Here is a 21,840-nt window from a genome sequence, read left to right as displayed (position 1 = left end):
ATGACAAAACTGCACAAACATGCACTGCTTCAAATGGCATATAAATCTAGATATTAGGCAATATTAAAAGTAGTACTCACATTTAATGTGAAAGCTTAAGTATGAACACAATAAGTATGATGTTGTTGGTGATGATAAAACAACAAATTTACATATTGGTGTCGGGCGGAAACTTTGTATTTAATTAAACACTGTCGTCGAAGTTGGTATTGTGGCTTTATATAGCTATGGTCAGACACTTGCACGTGTCATTATAAAATGAAATTCTATGAAAATCAAGCTCAAATTGAGTTACGAGGTTTTTGACCAGCGAATGACAGATAGTTTCTCTATCACTGCAACAGCCGCATCTGAGGCAGTATGTGCATCGCATTACGTTTTCATCAACTTACAGGTTACAAAGTTTAATATGGGCGCTCAGTTTTCTTGTTGTTAAAATCTCATGATCAGGATCTTATGATACAAAAGATGAAGCGCTACGCACAATATATTTAAAACACTAGGCTATATTTGCTTATAGACTAGACGGCAAAGACTAAGACTATTCTCCGCTCTTCAAATACAAAAAAACGTTAGCCTTTTATCACGGGGACACACAGGAAAATAGGTAGATCCAAAAGCAGTACGGCAGTAGTGATTTATTAAAGTATAATCCAACTCATCGTCATCCAGGCAAGGTTCAAACTCCATGTTAGCAATCCAAATAAACAAAACAAGAAACAGGCAGAAACACAGACCTCTGACGTGTGGTGACAATAAAACAATGACTCCGTGACTAAAACAGACAGGGTATTTATACACAGACACTAACAATGTGATAGGGAACAGCTGAGTGCAATCACGAGTGATGAGAACAGACAAAGGATTATGGGAACTGCAGTTCCAGAGTGAATGGTGACAGTATGGGGAAGAGACCTCTAGTGGACACCTGGGGAAACATAAACCAGACACTGTGACATAACCCCCCCTCTACGGAGCGGCTACCAGACGCTTAGCCGGCGGCCAGGGTGAAGCAGACGACCCATCGGGCGGCCAGGGCGGAGACTTTCCCTCGGGCAGCCAGGGTGAAGCAGACGACCCATCGGGCGGCCAGGGCGAAGTAGACGATCCATCGGGTGGCCAGGGCGGAGACTTTCCCTCGGGCAGCCAGGGCGGAGCAGACAGTCCATCGGGCGGCCAGGGCGGAGACTTTCCCTCAGGCGGCCAGGGCGGAGCAAACAGTCCATCGGGCGGCCAGGGCAGAGACGACCCTTCGGGCGGCCATGGCGAAGACGACCCTTCGGGCGGCCAGGGCGGAGCAGACAGTCCATCGGGCAGCCAGGGTGGAGCAGACAGTCCATCAGGCGGCCATGGCGGAGACGACCCCTCGGGCAGCCACGGCGGAGACGACCCCTCGGGCGGCCACGGAACAGGAACAGACACCCGCTCAGGAACAGGCACTGGCTCAGGCACAGATACAGACACCGGCTCAGGCACAGGAACAGATACAGACACCGGCTCAGGAACATACACAGACACCGGCTCAGTAACATAGACACCGGCTCAGGAACAGGAACGGACACCTGCCCAGGAACAGACACTGGCTCAGGAATAAACATCAGCTCAGAAACAAACACCAGCTCAGGAACAAACACCAGCTCAGGAACAAACACCAGCTCAGGAACAAACACCAGCTCTGGAACAGACACCAGCTCAGGCTCAGGAACAGACACAGGTTCGACAACGGCCATCTTGTCAGGGGACACAGGCTTGGTGGCGGCTATCTTGTCTGGAAACACTGGCTCGGCAGACGTGACCTGAACAATCTCTGGATTGGCAGACGGGACCTGAACAGTCTCTGGATCGGCAGACGGGACCTGAACAGTCTCTGGATCGGCAGACGCGACCTGAACAGTCTCTGGATCAGCAGACGCGACCTGAACAGTCTCTGGAACGGCAGACGCGACCTGAAGAGTCTCTGGATCGGCAGACGTGACCTGAACAGTCTCTGGATCGGCAGATTGCCTCGGTGGAACCGGTAAGGTGAGACACTGGGATGGCCCTGGCAGAGCGAGGCGCTGGGGCGGCGCCGGCAGGGCGAGGCGCTGGAGAGGTGCTGGCAGGGCAAGCTGCTGGAGCGGCGCCGGCAGGGCGAGACTCTGGGGTGGCGCCGGCTTGGGGATGGCCTCCGGGACGACAGCGGGCTGTACGGGGACTACCTCCGGAACCACAGCGGGCTGCACGGGGACGACCTCCGGAATCACAGCGGGCTGCACGGAGACGACCTCCGGGACGACAGCGGACTGCACGGAGACGGCCTCCGGGACATTAGGGAGACGGGAAGTCTTCTTCTCCCTCCTTGTCCGCGAGCGACTGGGTGCTGTTCCCTCCCCGGAATTAACCGGGAGCGCAGATCTCTCCTCCCTGATACGAGCACACAAAGCATAACACTCAACTAACGTCATGCGTGGCTCCTCCTCTTCAGCTTGATTCCCATTCCGCTGTCTCCTCTCCCTTTTCGTGATTGAGGAAAGAAAATCACAAAAACTCATACCGCTGGATCTATATGGGGACGGAGTCATTCTGTCACAGGGACACACGGGAAAATAGGTAGATCCAAAAGCAGTATGGCAGTAGTGATTTATTAAAGTATAATCCAACTCATCGTCATCCAGGCAAGGTTCAAACTCCATGTTAGCAATCCAAATACAAATAAACAAAACAAGAAACAGGCAGAAACACAGACCTCTGACATGTGGTAACAATAAAACAATGACTCCGTGACAAGGACTAAAACAGACAGGGTATTTATACACAGACACTAACAATGTGATAGGGAACAGCTGAGTGCAATCACGAGTGATGAGAACAGACAAAGGATTATGGGAACTGCAGTTCCAGAGTGAATGGTGACAGTATGGGGAAGAGACCTCTAGTGGACACCCGGGGAAACATAAACCAGACACTGTGACACCTTCATGGACAGTGTTTCTTGAGTAAATAAAACGCTGTACTTACGCAAACATCAGTTCTTTATTTTCCATTGCATTGCAAACAAGCAGAGATCTCTCCAAACGGTGTGGTACATTCTAAAAGGAGGCGGGGTGGAGTTATGAGGTTTGACTGACAGTCACAACCTCTTTTAAATACTTTTTATTGGTTCAATATTTGTAAAACCCACTTGTTGTGTTGTACAACTGAGTGTAATGGTTCATTTAAAAAAAAGTAGGGCGGGGACTTGGTTCTATACATTGATTATTGATTGTATGTTGAGATGTGGGCGTGGCATTCAAAATCGGAGGCAGATGAACGCAAGCTTACATGGGTAGAGTTTAAGTGGACTAAATGATTGGTGAAGTCCTGTATACGTCACCAGAGAGAAGTCATTTTCACCAGAAGAGCCAGTTATGCCATTTCTATTAAATATTACTTTCACATTTTCAATGACTCTTATATTCTTTTGTCTAGTTTTACCTGTGTTGAGTTCCTGTTTCTTTAGTTGACATAGTTATTCATTGATTAGGGTCTCACCTGATACTCTTCATCTTGTGTATTTAAACCCTCAGTCTTCATCTGTTCTTTCTCTTCTGTTAAAGTTTTGGGTAACACTTTAGAATACTGTTCCTTCATTAATGAATAACTACACAGGAACGAATGAGTAATGCACTATTAACATTGTAGTAACTACTATTAACTAACAAGAAACTCTGATTAACGAATTAGTAAGTCATAGCGTTCAGTCGAATGTGGTTCATACCTCACTGAAGACTACTAAGAACTCCTATATACAGGTTCATAATTAATATTAATAATGCATAATATATAATAAGGTAATGGTAACTCATTAGTAATTAATCAAGTGTTACTACATCCTTCTAATGGAACTACTAATAATTTGGATCAGTATTCTAAAGTGAAAAACATGATAAATACCTAATATTGACTGAAGTCATTGTAAGTTTTAAGGCTTTTGTAAGGTTTTTGATAGTAATGACTCAAGTGTTACTACATCTTTCTAAAGGAACTACTAATTATTTAGATCAGTATTCTAAAGTGAAGATCATGGGAACACACTAGTAATGACTAAAGGAATTACTATTCAAAATCTTACAAAAATCTCAAAAGCTTACAATGACTTCAGTCAATATTAGGTAGTTATCATGTTTTTCACTTTAGAATACTGATCCAAATAATTAGTAGTTCCTTTAGAATGATGTAGTAATACTTGAGTCATACTAGTGGGTTACCATTACCTTTTATTATAAATTATGCATTATTCATGTTAAACGTACAGTATGGGATTTTTTCTCCACTAGGGGTCGCTAACCTATTTACAATAACAAAGGCGTAGTTTGATGACGCAACATTTGCTAAGAATTATGGATCTTGTCGTCAACGTCAAGCCGACCGATCTAATAATGTTTATGGATGACTGAATACATCAATGTTTTTGTCATGACCATGATATGAAGCAGTTCGGGATTGCTAAGAGACAGCTATCAGCTCCAAACCGCTCCAAACGCGACGCATGTCCCGCGGATATAAAAGGAATATGGACATTTCATTCTACCGAACTACACGCAGAATCACTACTCACAGGTCAGTTTATTAGACAAATTAAACTTGTGAGGTAACGCAGCGCTGTTTCACTTGGTCTAACATTACACTATCACACTAAACTGCATTTGAATGTGTTGAAATGTAACTTATGTGTTAGTTTGTCTGTATGAGACTAACGTTAGCAGTAACGTTAAGCTAGATCAACATTAGAATAACATACAGATCATATTCTGACATTTTATCATTGTTGAACTATATAACATTGATTAGTTTTATGCTCACCTGTTTAATAAAGTACATGTAGGAGCGGTCGAAGTCTCGGACGTGGAGCTCTCGTTTGTATACTGTCTATGGGAGCTCTCGGCATCTCGAAAACACCGCGCTGATATTGATTCTCGTTTTAGTTCTCCTTTTTTATCCAAAGTCTGCTTGCCATGGTCCATAATGTTTGAACGAAACAACAACAGCGTGCAGATAGACATTGCGAACTACTGTAACAGTGGTCCACGTCTGTCGTCTTGGTTACTATCAGAGGGCTCTGGTTCATAGCTCTGGTTACCATGGCAGCACGAGCGGAAACCAGGGACAACGCGGATATGACGCCATTGACTGCGACATAACGGAAATAAAGACACGGTCCGTGTCTTCGAATTAAAATATTAATTTCTCTGGATTTAGAAGTTAATTGGAATTGTCGGGATAATGTAAATACACAACTTTAAAAAATATATAACATAGATATAGTGATTTTTTACATTTTTAAAGCAAAAAAAATACATATTGTGCCTTTAATTATGAACCTGTAGATAGTAGTTCTCTGGAGGTATGAAAAAATAGTAGTTATTGATTAGCTAATAATGAACTACTACATTCATCTGAGCGCTATTACTTACTAATTTGTTAATCAGAGTTTCTTGTTAGTTAATAGTAGTTACTAGAATGTTAATAATGCGTTACTCGTTTGTTCCTGTGTAATTATTCATTAATGAAGGAACAGTATTCTAAAGTGTTACCAAGTTTTGTGCTGGTGTTTCATGTGATAGCTCCTTGTGTTTATTAAATGTGATTTTCTCGTTCATCTGTGTCAAGTCTCTTACATCTGGATTACCAAGTCAAGTCAGCATGTGACAATTATGAGGTCAAACATTTTTTTTAAATGAAACATATGCATAGATGAATTATGCACAATAATATTTATAACATGCAACTTGAAAATAGATTGTATGAATTTTCATTCCATTGCGACTTTAAACTTCAGCTTCACACCCCTTTTGACATTTCATTTCCGAACTGCCAATATAATAAACATTGCCAGATTCACACTCAACTGTTTCGGATAAAACTGAACACGCTTTTAGACCTGCTTTGAAAGTGTCACAAACTTGCAGGAAGCAACAGAATATAATTTTGGTACAGGTACGTTTTTCCAATGACCCTAGTTTGCAAAGAAAAAAAAAAAAAATGATTTTGTAGCGTCTTCTTGTCAGGGTTATGTTCCTGAGTTTTTGTGACTAGTTTGTTTTATATAGTTTCTGATTGAGTTACACACCTGTTTCTGGTTCCGTTGATTATCCATGTGTGTATTTAAGACTTCAATCCTTGTATCTCCTGCGTTATGTGTGTTGGAAAGCCACACTGTCCTGACACTTATAGGCCCTAATTTGTACCTTATTCATGGAAATTCTTATATCATTGAAATATAAAAACCAAAAACATGCACAATTTCTTTTAGATTATTCTATGACCAAAATTTCTTTAAAATATTTTGAAGCTTTGTGCTCATAAGCGCTTCAGACATGGATAAGCCTGACCTTGAAGAGGAAGGTAACACTAGAAAATAAAAGTAAGTGGATTAAAAGAGTGCATGCTTTGAAGGGGAGAAGAAGTGTAGATCAAATGCGAGGAGGACTGGAGTTCAATCAGCACGGCTCTCTCTGATGATGAGGATGAGATGTCTTGGCTAAAGGTCGCCTCTTCTTGAGTCAAGCTCTCCCTGATGCAGATAACTCACCACTATAGCGAAGTTACAAAATCGTGAGAAAATCATATATAGGTATAGGTCTCCACTGGAGTTTTTGAAGAGATCTCAATAATGTCTCAAACTGATTTGCCAAGAAGTCAAAAGTCAGGGATCGATTCTCAGTATGAACAAATATTTATCATCAAATTGAAAGACCAAATTATTGAGATTCTTGTATCAGTATAATAAGTAGGCACAATGGTGCAATTCTGTTTGTTTGAAGTGAATTCAGTTTTTCCATCTTCTGAATACAGTTTTTTGTTGATCTCCTCTTCATGGTTTTAAAATAGTCTGCTTTGAACTAAATTTTCATGAAAGAGAAAAAAAGATTAAAGTATCATCATCAAGCACATTGCACTCCATGGCTTTTTGCCTTGCTTTTCTCACACATAGGCCTACATATACAGAATATATTTTTGCTATCTCTAGAGACAGTGGAAGTGAGAGAGATAAGCAGAGAGAGAGAGAGAGAGAGAGAGAGAGAGAGAGACAGAGAGAGAGAGAGAGAGAGAGAGAGGGAGAGATGTAAAGAAAGAGAGGAGTGAGGATCTGGCTGGTTTTCTCTCAGAATGAGCCCCTGAAGGGTTAGCATCAAACCATCATGATGCAGTGCACAAGCTCACATTGCCATTTAACACTTTCAGCATCTCTGTTAATAATAGTTCTGTCAATCATTGCTCAATTTGTTGATCCTGGATCAACATTCCAATCAACCAATTAGATTTGAGATACAAGTTTACGACAAGTTTAGGATTACAACCAGGGTTAGGTGCTTCTACATCAGTGTTACTCACCAATCATTTCCCTCTGATTTTGGGGAGAAGTTATAGGGTTAAGTTTAGGGGTACACTGTTAAAAAAATCTGTAGAAATTACAGTATTATTCGCAGCTACTTGCCAGTAACTTACTGTAGATTTAAATTGATGTTATTTACTGGCAACAGTTTGCTCAAAGTTACATTAAACATTAACAAGTCTTTGTCTTTACAGAATAAAACTATAAAATAACAACCTAATGCAAAGCATTCTGGGAACCAGAAATCTTCATCAACCTTTTTCTGTTTTTTTTCCTTCAGATTTTGGTTCCCAGAATGCTTTGCATTAGGTTGTTATTTTATAGTTTTATTCTGTAAAGACAAAGTTGTTAATGTTTAATGTTCATTTAACTTTGAGCAAACTGTTGCCAGTAAATAACATTGATTTAAATCTACAGTAAGTTACTGGCAAACAGCTGCAAACCTACAGCAAATTTTTTACAGTGTATGGATAGTGTTAGGACAAAATTTTCGCACAGGAATATTGTTCCAGGATCAACAAAAGATGTTGATCTAAGAACATGTCTTACTTGGCAAAATCACAGTGACCATTTAGAATTATTTATAGATATTACATATAATGAGAATATTCTTGTTGTGAGGCAATATTTAATTTCATATGTCCATTATACAAACTGCATATGGGTTGATTATTGTTTTTAGGTGAGACAGGATGAGTCTTTCAAACTCATTAACTGGGGTCAGAGAAAAGAGCCTATTTAGTATATATTAATGACTTTTATATATGCACAAAAGTTTTGGGACACCTGACCATTACACCAACTGTAACATCACATTCTAAATACATATACATTAATATGGAGTTAGTATGGCCGCAAGAACTAGGGGTGCTGAGGGTGCTGCAGCATCCCTTGCTGACAGCTGTTTCACTACATTGGAATGACAAGATTTACAATAAAGTTTTGTTTTTCAACATGTTTTTTATTTTATTTTCCACCTTTATTCATAAAATTACTCTAAAGATTATTTATTTTTTATATATTGTTGAATAGGTTTTTATGACTTTCAGAAATTAATATTGGCTATTTCAAAAGATTGCTTGCAGTGACTACACTGGTTGAGGACCAGCATGTCTCAGAACTTATTTGACTCTTATGCATGTTCATGCAGATGTCGCTGAAAAACTAAATATAGAGGTCTTGATTGAAGTATTCATCGGCATTAGGGGCCGTTCACACAGAACGTGTTTTTCCTTTCCAATGTGCTACTTTTCCATTGTTTTTCTATGCAAATGCGCTATGGGAGTTAGTCCCCCTTTGCAGCTATAATAGCTTCCACTCTTCTGGGAAGGCTTTCCACAAGATTTTAGAGTGCTTCTGTGGGAATTTTTGCCCAATTATCCAATAGAGCATTTGTGAGGTCAGGAATTGATGTTGGATTCCAGTTCATCCCAAAGGTGTTTGTTGGGGTTGAAGTCAGGGCTCTGTGAAGGCCAGTCAAGTTCTTCCACACCAAACTCATTCAAAAATGTTGTAGCTAAGTTTGTTGTTATGGGAAGACGGAGGTTGGAACCGGCAAACATTCAAAGACTTTAATAACAAATAAATAAACAAATACAAAATGAAAGTAAAGGCAGATAAAGGCACATATAATAATGTTTTATTATATGTGCCTTTATCCACCTTATTCCTGATGACCTTACTGCGTTTTGAATTATGGGTGGCACTTCCGGTTTGGGGAACTTCCATTCAAAAAGACTGAAATCATAAGGTTGCCCTACAAATAAAGCTTATCCGTCAGTTTGACTCAATGAGCTATGAATCCTCATGATTATTTCCTTTTTCCTTTTGCATTTCGTGGTAATAGTATGAAAAAGGTCAACATATACTGCACATTTGTCGTCTGTTCTCCTGATTTAATTTACCATATATGCCATTATAATTAACTGGAATGCACGAATAATCTCTCTTTTTTTCTCCCCAAATCCTCACGTCTCTTTCCAGGTTTGTTTTCACAGGTAAATACAATTTATTATCTGTCAAAATGACTTTGAAATAGTATCACGCAATGCTTAAGTATATATATATATATATATTAAGTATATATATTTTATTAAGGCAATGTATGTTATATAATACAGATTACCACAGTGATATTTAACCGTCTGATTTTGCTGTGGAAAGATTCACGCTTTTGGGGTTATTCATGGTCTGTTGAAATTACCTTGTTGATGCTTTTACACTTTAAATGTCCTTTTAATGTTCAATGGTGGAAGGGTGAGTAGAATAGTGTAATGTCATTTTACACAGTTTTAAAAAATATATTATTGCGTCCATAGCTAGTCTTTCACTGATTGTTTACAGTTTAACGGAAGTTATTCGTTATACCCATTATTCGCGCAAAGCATCATGGGGCGTAGGAATAATGTGGATATAATCTGCCTTATAATATAAACAGCAAATAAAATAGTCCAGGCCTGGTCCTCTCTCGATCTTCACTGTCGTCGCTTCTCCTTTTATGCTTCCGCTCCTCCGTGACCGTGAGAGATACGAGGCCGGTGCGTCGCGGCGGTCGCGCAGGTGTCGCTCATCAGTAATCACGCCACCGCCACAAGCACTCGTCCTGCTCGCCACACATGTCTTTATGGACCTTGTTATGTGCACTGGTGTACAGTCATGCTGGAATAGAAAAGGGCCTTCTCCAAACTGTTTCCACAAAGTATAGCATTAAGATTTCCCTTCACTGAAGTAAGGGGCCCAACCCCTGAAAAATAGCCCCATAATTATCACTTCTCCACTAAAGTTTACAGTTGGCACAATGCAGTCAATGTTCTCCTGGCATACGCCAAACCTAAACTCACCCATCAAACTGCCAAACAGAGAAGTGTGATTCGGAATTCTACAGAACACGTTTCCACTGCTCCAGAGTCCAGTGGCGACATACATACACCACTCCATTCAACGCTTGGTATTGCATGCAGCTGGTCAGCTATGGTAACCCATTCCGTGAAGCTCCCGCCGCACAGTTTTTGTCCTGATGTTGATGCCAGTGGAAGTTTGGAACTCTTCAGCTATGGAATCAGCAGAGCGTTGGTGACTTTTATGCACCATGCACCTCAGCACTCGGTGACTCCAGCCTGATCTCACGGCAATTCGTACGAATTCTATGAGGTGGCTAATTCGTACGAATTCATACGACCTCACTCGTACGAATTAGTACGATTTTTGCTAAATCGTATGAATTCATACAAATGACCTACCCCTGACCCCGCCCCTAAACCTACCCATCACGTGGGTTTAGACAAATCGTACAAATTCGTACGAGTGAGGTCGTACGAATTCATACGAATTAGCCACCTTTTTATCACTCGTACGTATTGGTCATGAGATCATGTTGGTGACTCCGCTCTGTGACTTTGTGTGGTCTTCCGCTTTGTGGGAATCGTGACTGAGTTACTTCTGTTCCTAAACGTTTCCACTTTCCAACAACACCATTTAGAGTTAATAATAATAATGATAATAATAATTCATTAAGCAATTTTCTCGGCACTCAAAGCACTTTACATGGAAGGGGAGAATCTCCTCAACCACCACCAATGTGCAGCATCCACCTGGATGATGCGACGGCAGCCATATTGCGCCAGAATGCCCACCACACACCGGCTTACTGGTGGAGAGGAGACAGAGTGAGGGCTGTGCAAAAATATCGATACAGCTAACTTTTCACGATAGTGTATCGATATTCCAACCTCTAGTATCGATACTTTTTTTAAAATCATGTTTTAAACGGATTTAAAATGACATTAGCATTTCATCAAATCCAAGTGTGTCAAATGACCTCTTCAGTTCCAGTAGATCGCTGACTCACTGTCTATGTTGCCTGTCATACATTCACACGGGCAATGTCTCGGAAGTAAGCGGGAGCGAGCATGGCGGAAAATACACTGGATAATAACGCCAAGCTTCTGTCTACGGTGGCGCAAGGCACATTTCATTTGTAAGGGTTTGCAGTAGTGTGAAAACCCCGGCTTAAGACGTATGGTGAAAACTGGATGCGCGCGCTGTGATCGCGACTTGCAGATACAAAACTTGCAACTTGCAAAACAGAGATCGTTTCAAAGCAGCTTTACAGTGATAACAGGAAAATAATGCAACAACGTTTGTTAAAGCTTACTGCAGCCCTAGAAGAAAATAGTGTCATTGTCCATATTAAGTTTGTTCAGTACTTGATTCATTTAAGTTGTAAAAATCATTAGTTATTAATTCAGTTTATTTATACAGCAGCTCTGGAGAAAACAGTGATGTCATCGATCAGTTCAGTTCTCATTCAATGGTGTCAATGCAGGCAGATCAATGATATTGTTGAATATAAGCATACAGACTATTTCAGTTTTATGAATGTTTACTTAATGCGCTTCATTTTTTATTTATAACATACTATTTCAGTTTTATAAATTGTGGCATCTACAAGTGTGGCATCTAAGTGTTCAGTAGCATAATATGCACTTCATACATTTCAGTGTGTACTGTTAAGTGACACTGCAATGCAAATAGCTTTGCTAATAAATTGAAATGGAAGTTATTATTTTTATGCTAACAATTTATAGTTATCAATATAATGTGATACACATACCAGAATACCTCAGGTGATACACAGCAAGTTGTATTTTCACCTCTATTATTTTTTACATTTTTGTTTAAAATAGAATGATCGCAATATATCGCAATATGTATCGTATCGCAATATATTGTGATATATCGTATCGTGACACATGTATCGTTATATGTATTGTATCGTGAGCCCCTTGCCAATTTGTGACCAGAGTCAGGACCTCGGTTTAACGTCTCATCCGAAGGACCATGGAATATCTATCAGGGATGAAATTTCACAAACTGACTTATTGCAAAGGTGGCATTCTATCACAGTACCACACCTGAATTCATTAAGCTCTTCAGAATGACCCCCTTTTTTCACAAATGTTTGTAAATGCAGGCTGCATGGCTATAGGTGCTTGATTTTATATAGGTGGCAATGGGTCTGATTGAAACCCCTGAATTCACAAGTTTCCCAATACTTTATTTCATATATCCTAATGTATGTATATACAGTATATATATATATATATATATATATATATAATGTACATTTACACTTTTTAACATTTATGACATTTATGTTAAAAATGTATAAAAACAACAACAACACATATACCTTGCTGGACTGAACAAAGAAAATGTACCAGAGAAGATTTCTGTCAAAGAAGACGGAGCCTCAGAGCCACACCTACTTACATGATCAACATGGACCAACGGTAATTCTAAGGTGTTAACCAGCGGGAGAAACTTTTCCAGAAAATTCATTTTGGAAAGCTGTTTTGAACTCCCGAAATGAACTCCAAATGAGTTCTGTTTTGGCCTGATTTTGTTCGAAATGACGTCACACCGGTTTGATCTTCGATTTCACTTTAAGTATTATCGGGGCTTTTTGTTTGTGTGTTTTTGAGCGAGATTGATTGTAAGTCAAGGAGGTACCCAAGGATGCATGGGTGTCTTTTCTTTGCACTTTTACACTGCTGACCCCCCTTGCCACTCAGTGCTTTTTCAAAAACCAGACGATGACACCGTTTACAGCCCTTTGTTGTTGTTTTTCCCATCACTCCTTCTTTTTTTTGTTGATCCCTCTCTCTTGCTCTCTCTGGAGAGTCTTTGGTACTGGAGATTAGAGAAGGGTGCTGCCTAGCAACTAGAATCAAAATGGAAGAGCCCTCCGTGTCTAAACGCCTGACCTAGATAACACAGCGCCTGTGATCACACTTTGTGACAACCTCTGATGAAAGGCCTCGACGAGCGCCCGTCACTTTGTCACCCCGACAAACCCTTGCCATCACTATGTGCTCACGTCACTTTGAAGAGAGGAGGAGGAAAAAGTTACCTCGGATCAATCGAACACAGTCACTACTGACTCTGTACTCCTGAGGGCAACATGTAAAATGTGGAGAAGTCAACAAACAATATCTCATGCTGATATTAAAATGAAGCTGGCTGTTAAATACTAAAATAGAACAAGAGTTCTTTTCAGGGTCTAGGAGAAGTGAAGACGTAAAGATGAGTACTTGAGTATGCTGCAAATCTCTTGACAACCACTGGCATCTCTTCTACGGCATGATGAAACAGACTGGAAATTTGCACTAAGCTTTATGTTCTGTTTAATACCATTTTTCACAGTGACTAAGAAGGGGAAAGGCTGATTTTTTAAAGACCTAAATCTCTGATTTAGTGGGTTTTGCATGTCTGGAGATCATGGAAATCATGACCCATTAGCTTTCATATTTTCTTCTATTCTTTCCTTTGAATGACACAAACTATTTATCATGGACTATAAGGCAAAAAATATGCTCAATGTCTATGCAATTACAGATGTGAATGCATAGCAAGTGCCCCTTTTTACATTCTTTAGACATTCCTTAGTTACTGTGGAGGTAAGAAACCTCAGTACTCAAGGGGGCGATAGAGTTACCTCAAATGTCTGCACCATTAAATCAGAAGTGTTATTCAGTTCAGTAGCTATAAACATGTCAGCAGACATGTTTAGCAGTTAATGCTAAACCTTTCACAACTTTTTCTTCTGTAATACGAATGAAACAAGATATTAAAGGAGAAAGGCTATGGGGACTTGATTTTATCCATTGCGAACAGATTCAATTGTAAAAAAGTGTCCGTTAACAGAATGGAAAAGTATGATTGGAGAGGTGTTGAAAAAATAAGAAGGATTCATAGTTTGACGTCATACCCTTATTGGAATGCCCACCTGGAGGGCAAAACAAGGCTGTCAACCACTGCCAGCCAGTCATTTTTGTACTCAGTACTAATGTAGTAAGACAGCGCAAGACCAAATTCAGTATACACAATATCAGTCAGTGCCATTGTTTTGTCTCAAGATGCACACCAGTAATGTTTATTATAGGCACATTTATAAAAGCTACTTAAATGTCCTAATTGAACTAAGGCCTAATCCTAGCTTAATCTAAGCCTTGTCTATGAAACCAGGCCTACCCATACACAAAAGAAATATATTTGAAATATATTTTCAGTATATATTTTGGAATATATGCAAATATTTGAAATTGGCCCAATAAATATATTTCACACTTAACATCATATATTTTTGTTATATTTCAGAATATATTTCAATGTATTTGGAATATATTCCACACATATTTTGACACTTTTGGGGACCCATACAGAAAAAAAATACATTGAAATATATTCTGAAATATAACAAAAATATATGATGTTAAGTGTGAAATATATTTATCGGGCCAATTTCAAATATTTGCATATATTCCAAAATATATACTGAAAATATATTTCAAATATATTTCTTTTGTGTATGGGAAAGGCACTTTTAAAATCTTTGACTGTTTTTACTCACATAGCAATTATTCTCTGGCCCATATCCGGCCCACACAACCATTTTTTGCTCGGCCCACATACACCAATGAATTATGTTGATCGGGGGGGCCAGATCTGGATTAAAGACAATGGCCACATATGTGCCAAAACTGGCCCAAGTCTCAGCCAGTTAATAATCTACAACCGGCCCTGAACTGTTCCAGAACAAGTTTTAATATTGGTACGGATTCACGGCCTTAAGTAAACCATATCAACACCAGTCTTTACCAGAAACCTCAAAACTGAGCCACACCAGAGCCCAATATGCAATTGCCATCACACAGTCATAATATTTGCTATTGTTATATTGTATATTTCTCTTATGGCAATCATGTATGTAAACATAATCATGGCAATTAAGTACAAAACTGAAACGCCCATAAAATCCACAAATCACCTGTTGAAAAAACAAAACAAAAAACATTTGCCCTCTAGGTCTCTGTGCCAGTTACGTGACTGAATACAATTAATTGGTGATGTAAGATAAAAAGGAAAGTCATTTCAGAGGAACAGCAAGTAATTCATGTTGGTAAGTTATTTCTTTGGAATATGAATTGTGGGTGCTCTGGTTTCCCCCACAACCCAAAGACATGCGGTCAGTTGAATTTGGTGAGACTAAACTGTCCATAGGTTGCCTTTAGCTCAATAGGTATAGGTGCCTTTAGCCCAAGACACCAGCATCCCTGTGACCCTTCATAGAACAAGCAGTTTAGAGTGGGCATGAGACAGAGAAAGTTTCCACAATAGCGCCCCTTGTGGCAATTAGTTGAGAACGTAACATATAGCCTACTTGTGTTTCATTATGAATTGTGTTCTGGCTTGGGCCTTTGGCGAATTTTGGAATGCATGGGGTCAAATCCAAGTGTGCCCGTGCTAATACAGAATGCAGTGAAATCAAGCTGTGGCCAAGTTCAGGTTTAGTGTTTGCAGTGGCTTATTAAACCCATGTCAGTGTTACTCTGAGAGCAGAAGTTGGCTCAAGATGAGTTCAGAACTTTATATTTGATTACAAAACAGAAGCACTGAACACTTGAACAAGCACAAAGACAGAACCAATGAGGTCGATGGGTTATGGTCTGTAAAATTCAATGTGCTCCTGAAGTTTCTTATGTGGTTATTTTTTTTAACATATTTGGGGGTCTTTCGTTAACATAAACTCTGACAAAGTCTGCACTGTTTTAGTATTTTGGAATCTGGGTAGACTTGTTGTAGACTAGACATGTTATTCTGAGGATCTCAATGCTTGTTTAAAAAATATTTTTTGGGATATTTCGTGCATATTTTCTAAATCGTAAGGAGACCCCCCTTTTAAACCTGAACTTTGGCTGTTCCACCTTTGGCAGAAGGTTATGTTTTGTTTGAGTGTACATTGTGGTTTCTACTATGTACTCTATATGTGCATGTGTGAAAGCACTGGCGATGATAGGCTACACAAAACCTGCAATGCAATCTGTGTTTCTATCATATCTATTCATTCTGTTCAGTTTGTGCACGTATTAAAGTCAGCGTGAGACACAAATCACAACCCATTTTACTTATTTCATTTTACATATTTTTAAATGAAATCAGCCAGTACACACCAGAATGGAGGAAGGTATTTGGATTTGGTTCTTAGTATTTTTGTCTTGTTTTCCAGTACAAAATATCTAAACATTCTTAACTCTTTCTCCGCCAGCAGTTTTTAAAAAGGTTGCCAGCATCCACCAGCGTTTTTGATCATTTTCACAAAAATTTCATGACACCCAGAATAGTTTGTTATGAATATCTCAGCCCGTTCTCATCCCAAGGCGTCATATACTGACGCTTTTGAAATTTCTTCAATATCCGAAGCAACAGGGCACCCTTAGGCTATGTTCACACTTAGCGTCTTTTTTGACAAGAAAAAGTTGACAACAGCGTTTTTTTAGCAAAAAAAAAAACGCTGGCAGCGTTCGGTTACAAATAGCAGCCGAGCGCGTCTTTTGTTGCTATAACAACAGCTGCAACAGTAGCCTAGTGCTGTGTGATGCAAAAAATGTCGAGAAAGAGAAAGTTGACTCTTGCGTTGGCTTTTGAAGTTACCGGGGAGGAGAATGTCGGTTCACAAAGACGTGTGCTCCGAAACAAGAACGATTAGTTTATCTACCGGCACCGTCTCCATTTTTTCTTGTTGTTCTTGTTGTTATGGAAACGACAGGTCTCGCTACTCGCTTGTCATTGGTCAGCTGTCAAAAAGGCGCTTGACGTAGGGCGTTCTTTTCAGAAAAGTTGAACTTTTTTCAACTTAAAAAGACGCTCTGAGCTGCAGAAAAAGACGCCGGCGGTGGCGTCTAAAAAAGCGCTCAGGACTTTTTTGAAAAAACGGTTTACTCCATAGGGTTATAATGTAGAACAGACGCTGGCAGTTTGAAAAAAGACGCTAAGTGTGAACATAGCCTTAGGCGTCAATATGAGACGCAGATAAATATGAGTCTAGGAGGCGCCTCCTAGCGGTCTAACCCTAAACCTACCCCAGACCTAAACCTACCCATAACCGGCGTCTCATATTGACGCTAAAGGGTGCCCTTTGCGTCGGATATTGAAGAAATTTCAAAAGCGTCAGTATATGACGCCCTAGGATGAGAATGCGTTGAATATCTGATCATGCAATAGTATATCAAAAGAAAGAACAGACCCTCTGCTTAAAAAATAAAAAATAAATAAAATGTTTTATTCCAGCTTCATGCATTCTTTCTTTTTTATCAACACTGGGCAAGTTTCATTAAAACATTTTGAGCAAAAAGCTGAGAAAATCACATTTTTGTCAAAGACTAGGCCTACATCTGGATCAGATTCGGACCATCGAGTCTAATGCTTAACACAGTCCTAAAGCTCGTCCTGGGTCAACATCTCATTCAGTAACATTAGGCATTTTTGATTTATATGCTGTTTAATGTTGATGATTACGTTATTTTACATAGGCATATATGAGATTGCTTGTTTCTGCATCTTCTTCACATGTGTTTTGATCAGGAGATTCAGCACTCTTGTGAAAACACAGTGAAAACACGGAGAGCCGAAAAATTCTGTGTTTGGTGGGGGAAAGGGTTAGGCTAAATCAAGATGCATTTACTTGAGAAGCAAAATGACGTAAGATATTAAGTAATTTTGCTTCTCAAGTAAATGCATCTTGATTCAAGGATGTTTATATTTTTACTGGAAAACAAGCAGTGAGTTGAGCGATGGAAAAATAAAAATATCTGTGGCATCAGCTGAAAAGAAAATTTATTTCAGAAACAGAGAAAGCCTAATAAATGGATAAAAGATTTTGAAGACAAACATTTTTGTGTACTTGTTAGAATTTGCATTGATGAATCGTGCACAAAATATATAAAAAATGTAAATAGGGTCAGTTTTTAATCCAATAAAATATATTTTAAGAAATGTCCCAGAAATGTTCTTTCATTGTTCACCAGCTGGTTTTGTTACCAGCATTTTTTTTTAAATATCTTCTTTTATGTTCTGCAGAAGAAAATCAGTCATACAAGTTTGTCGTGTATGATGATAAATCTGTAATTTCTGGGTGAACTATCAGTAAGTAAACCATCAGTAGCAGCAGGTGATGTGAAAACTAATCATATTTTAAAGAAAACCTGAACGCTAGCTGTATACGCTTGCAGCTATGTGTGTGCAAGCAAAAATAATCAGTTCTGGACTGAAATAGGTGCCACAATATATTTGAGATCTACTCACTGATTTTAGCTTACGGACATATAACTTCATTGCTATGTCGTAAATAAATTAATTTTAACATCATAAGTGTCACACTATTACGCTTGCTAGTTTAGCTCCAACCTATATGCAAGTTACAACACTAGAGACATATCACTGTACATAAATGTTTCAATACGAACAGACATTGTATTTTAGGAACAATACTTTTTTGGGGGAATAGCACTAATGAATTGTTTACAATAAGACCTGGATTGTGCATGAAGAAAGTTTCATGTTGACCTTGAGGGATGGTTCGGAGTAAAATCAACAGAGCCGCCTTAACCTAATGTTAGGCCCCGGGGCTGAGAGGTTTTGTAGGCCCCCCATCCCCTCGATTTATAGAGTCTCATTTTAAAAAAGTGTAATAGCCTATCTAGGTAATCTACATCACAAAATGCATTAGTTTCTTTCGAGACCTACAACAGTGAGTTTTTTATATTGTTTTTAATTTTAATATTGTTATTAACATATCACTGAGCACATAAACACAAGAAACTTTATTTAACAACCACACACTGCAACTAAATTTCAACTTTATGCAAATGAGAAGCGATTTTCGCGAGCGACAACCAATAGGAAAGAAGCCTTTCAATGGAGCTCAGCTCCCGTCACCGTCTCGAGTGCAGTGCAGGCAAGACAGAAGAGTTCAAGGGCGATTTCACTGTTTTATATGATTTGACTGTAACTAACCACAAACATGGATATAATAAAATGATGCATGGAAAAGAAACTTTCGACAGTCTCAGTGAGTTTAATTCATACATTTATAGTTCGAGTGTTGTTGTAGTTTTATGATGCAAGTTTAGCACTGCTGCAGTTCATTTTACAGTTTCCCCTGCATTATGTTGACTATTAGGGACAAGAAAATTGATTATTTGTCAAATTCGGATGACGTTTTAGTAATTTATGACAGTATGAGTGAGTTTAATTTGTAGATTGATCGATCGTTAATCTAGTAAATTATTTAATCCACTGAACACTGCTGTGTGGTAATATAAAAACACTCCCAACAGCATACTGTTTCTTTTGAGCCTAATTCCTAGTCAAATTAAAATGATATAGTTGTATAATATCACTTGTAATGGTGTTTTGTATAGATGTGGCCAGACGAGCAGTCTAACGCCTCATTCGCGCCGCGGGACCTCTAGACGCGCATAAACGCGTCTTTGCATTGACTTAACATTGAAATCACTCGTGCCAGACGCTCTATTCGCGTTTGGTGTGAACGCACCATAACAATAACATTAGAGCGACAGCACTACCAACGCCCACAACCGACTAGCGACAAAATCTGACAAGTTAAAACAATATGACCTTTTCAGCTCATCATGAACCTGAACATGGGAGGCCCCTGAATTTGGGAGGCCCCTGGGCTTCAGCCCAGGTAAGCCCGTGCATTAATGCGGCCTTGAAAATCAACCTATGGTCCTTTGCACCATGACCTCGAGCCAAACACCCCCCAGAAGCCTTTTTTCCCTTGGTCGAACATTATTAAATTTAGAGCTTATTTAGAGAAATCAGCCGGATGGCTTAGTGCAGGCGCTAATGGATCCTAGGATGTATCTCGTAAATTACCCCACTAATAATGCCCAGAATGGTACCAAACTTATACAGTAGTACATATGTTCTGTACTCATAAAATGAGGCATTCGAAAGTTTGTAAGTACATCAGGAGTTTATTTAAATAACACTTGCCTGATGGCTAATGCTACCGCTAACCCGGACGTCGACGTAACTTCAGTGATTAGGGAAAAGCACATAAAAGTCCTGGCAGAAAGCCAGTATATACAGCATTTTTTATTATTTTTTAAGTGTTGACAAATTAGTGTTAACTGATAATTGCTGCAAACTGGTTCTACCAACAAAATATTGGAACTGGGCGTTGTTACACTTCATCCTTATGCATCGCTTTCTGCCAGGATTTTTCCCAAATCACGGAAGTGACCTCAACGACCGGGTTAGCGGTAGCATTAGCCATCAGGCAAGTGTTATTTAAATAAACTCCTGATGTACATACAAACTTTCCAATGCCTCATTTTATGAGTACAGAACCTATTTGTACTACTGTAGAAGTTTGGTACCATTCTGGGCATTATTAGAGGGGTAATTTACGAGATACAAACTAGGATCCATTAGCGCCTGCACTAAGCCATTCGGCTGATATCTCTAAATAAGCTCTAACTTTAATAATGTTCGACCAAGGGGAAAAAGGCTTCAGGGGGAGTGTTTGGCTCGAGGTCATGGTGCAAAGGACCCTAGGTTGATTTTACTCTGAACCATCCCTTTAATGTTTATATCCAGTTTGCTTATGCATGAGTTGAGTAGCGATTTCCCTACATTCCAATGTTTCGTTTACATGAATGTACTCATGCTAGTTTGTATACGTTCATATTAGTAAAACAGGAGCATCAGTGCTGAGCGAGGCAGACTCGCTATGTGTGAACCCCTCTGCGAAGCGACTGGCGCATTTTCATGGAAAGCTTCTCTTTTAGGCCAGCAGGTTTTCAATGCGCTCATTTACACATCAAAACAGTGCAGAAAAGGGATAGTTCTCTGGAGGGCAGGGGAGGGTGGAGGGGGTGGATGAGTGTAATGAGGGCTTCTTTTATTCTCTTTGCTCTCCCTCTCTCTCTTTCTTCTTTCCTGAGGGGTGGGTGGATGGTTGTGGACTGATAAGCATGGCTTGGGTTTGGGTGGAGGTGGGTAAACACCTCATAAAGATCCTCTTTTAATCAAACACATGACCGGACAGGGTCTCTCACACTCCACTCAGCCGGACAGAAGAGAGTGTGGCTAACCGACCCGCGGTGGGCCTAAAAAGTGTCTGAACACTTTAACTCTTTAAAGGTGCATTAGATAATAAAATATATAAACAAATTAATTTTAGAGTGAACTATAGACCTTAGTCAGGTTAGACGCCATCCTGGATTTTACTCTGTGATAGACTTACAGTCTTTTCAGTGGAATGTGCTGTATAAACGTCCTAGATCACATGTAACCTTCTAAATTGTTTCTATTGAAAGGCATTTGGAAAGATGTTTTATGTAGGTCTTCGTTTTCATTCCTGTCAGAAAATAATATGGCACTACCCTGATTAATGTCTATTTGTTTGATAGGCTTTAACATCATGAAAGCTTATTTAAGGTTTGTGAGAGAAGAAGTTATGGAAGCCGCAAGGAATAAAATAATAAAAAAGGTAAATGTATATGTCCCAATACAAATTTTTTCCTCGGAATTGCAATTCCGACATTATAACTTGCAAAAACAATCTCACAATTATGAGAAAAAAGTCAGAATTGCAAGATATAAACTCGAGTTTTGCA

This window comes from Abramis brama (assembly GCF_963993115.1).
Source record: "Abramis brama genome assembly, chromosome: 9".
Classification (NCBI taxonomy): domain Eukaryota; kingdom Metazoa; phylum Chordata; class Actinopteri; order Cypriniformes; family Leuciscidae; genus Abramis; species Abramis brama.
The sequence above is the reverse complement of the archived record's forward strand: the minus strand, read 5'-3'. Positions refer to the sequence as shown.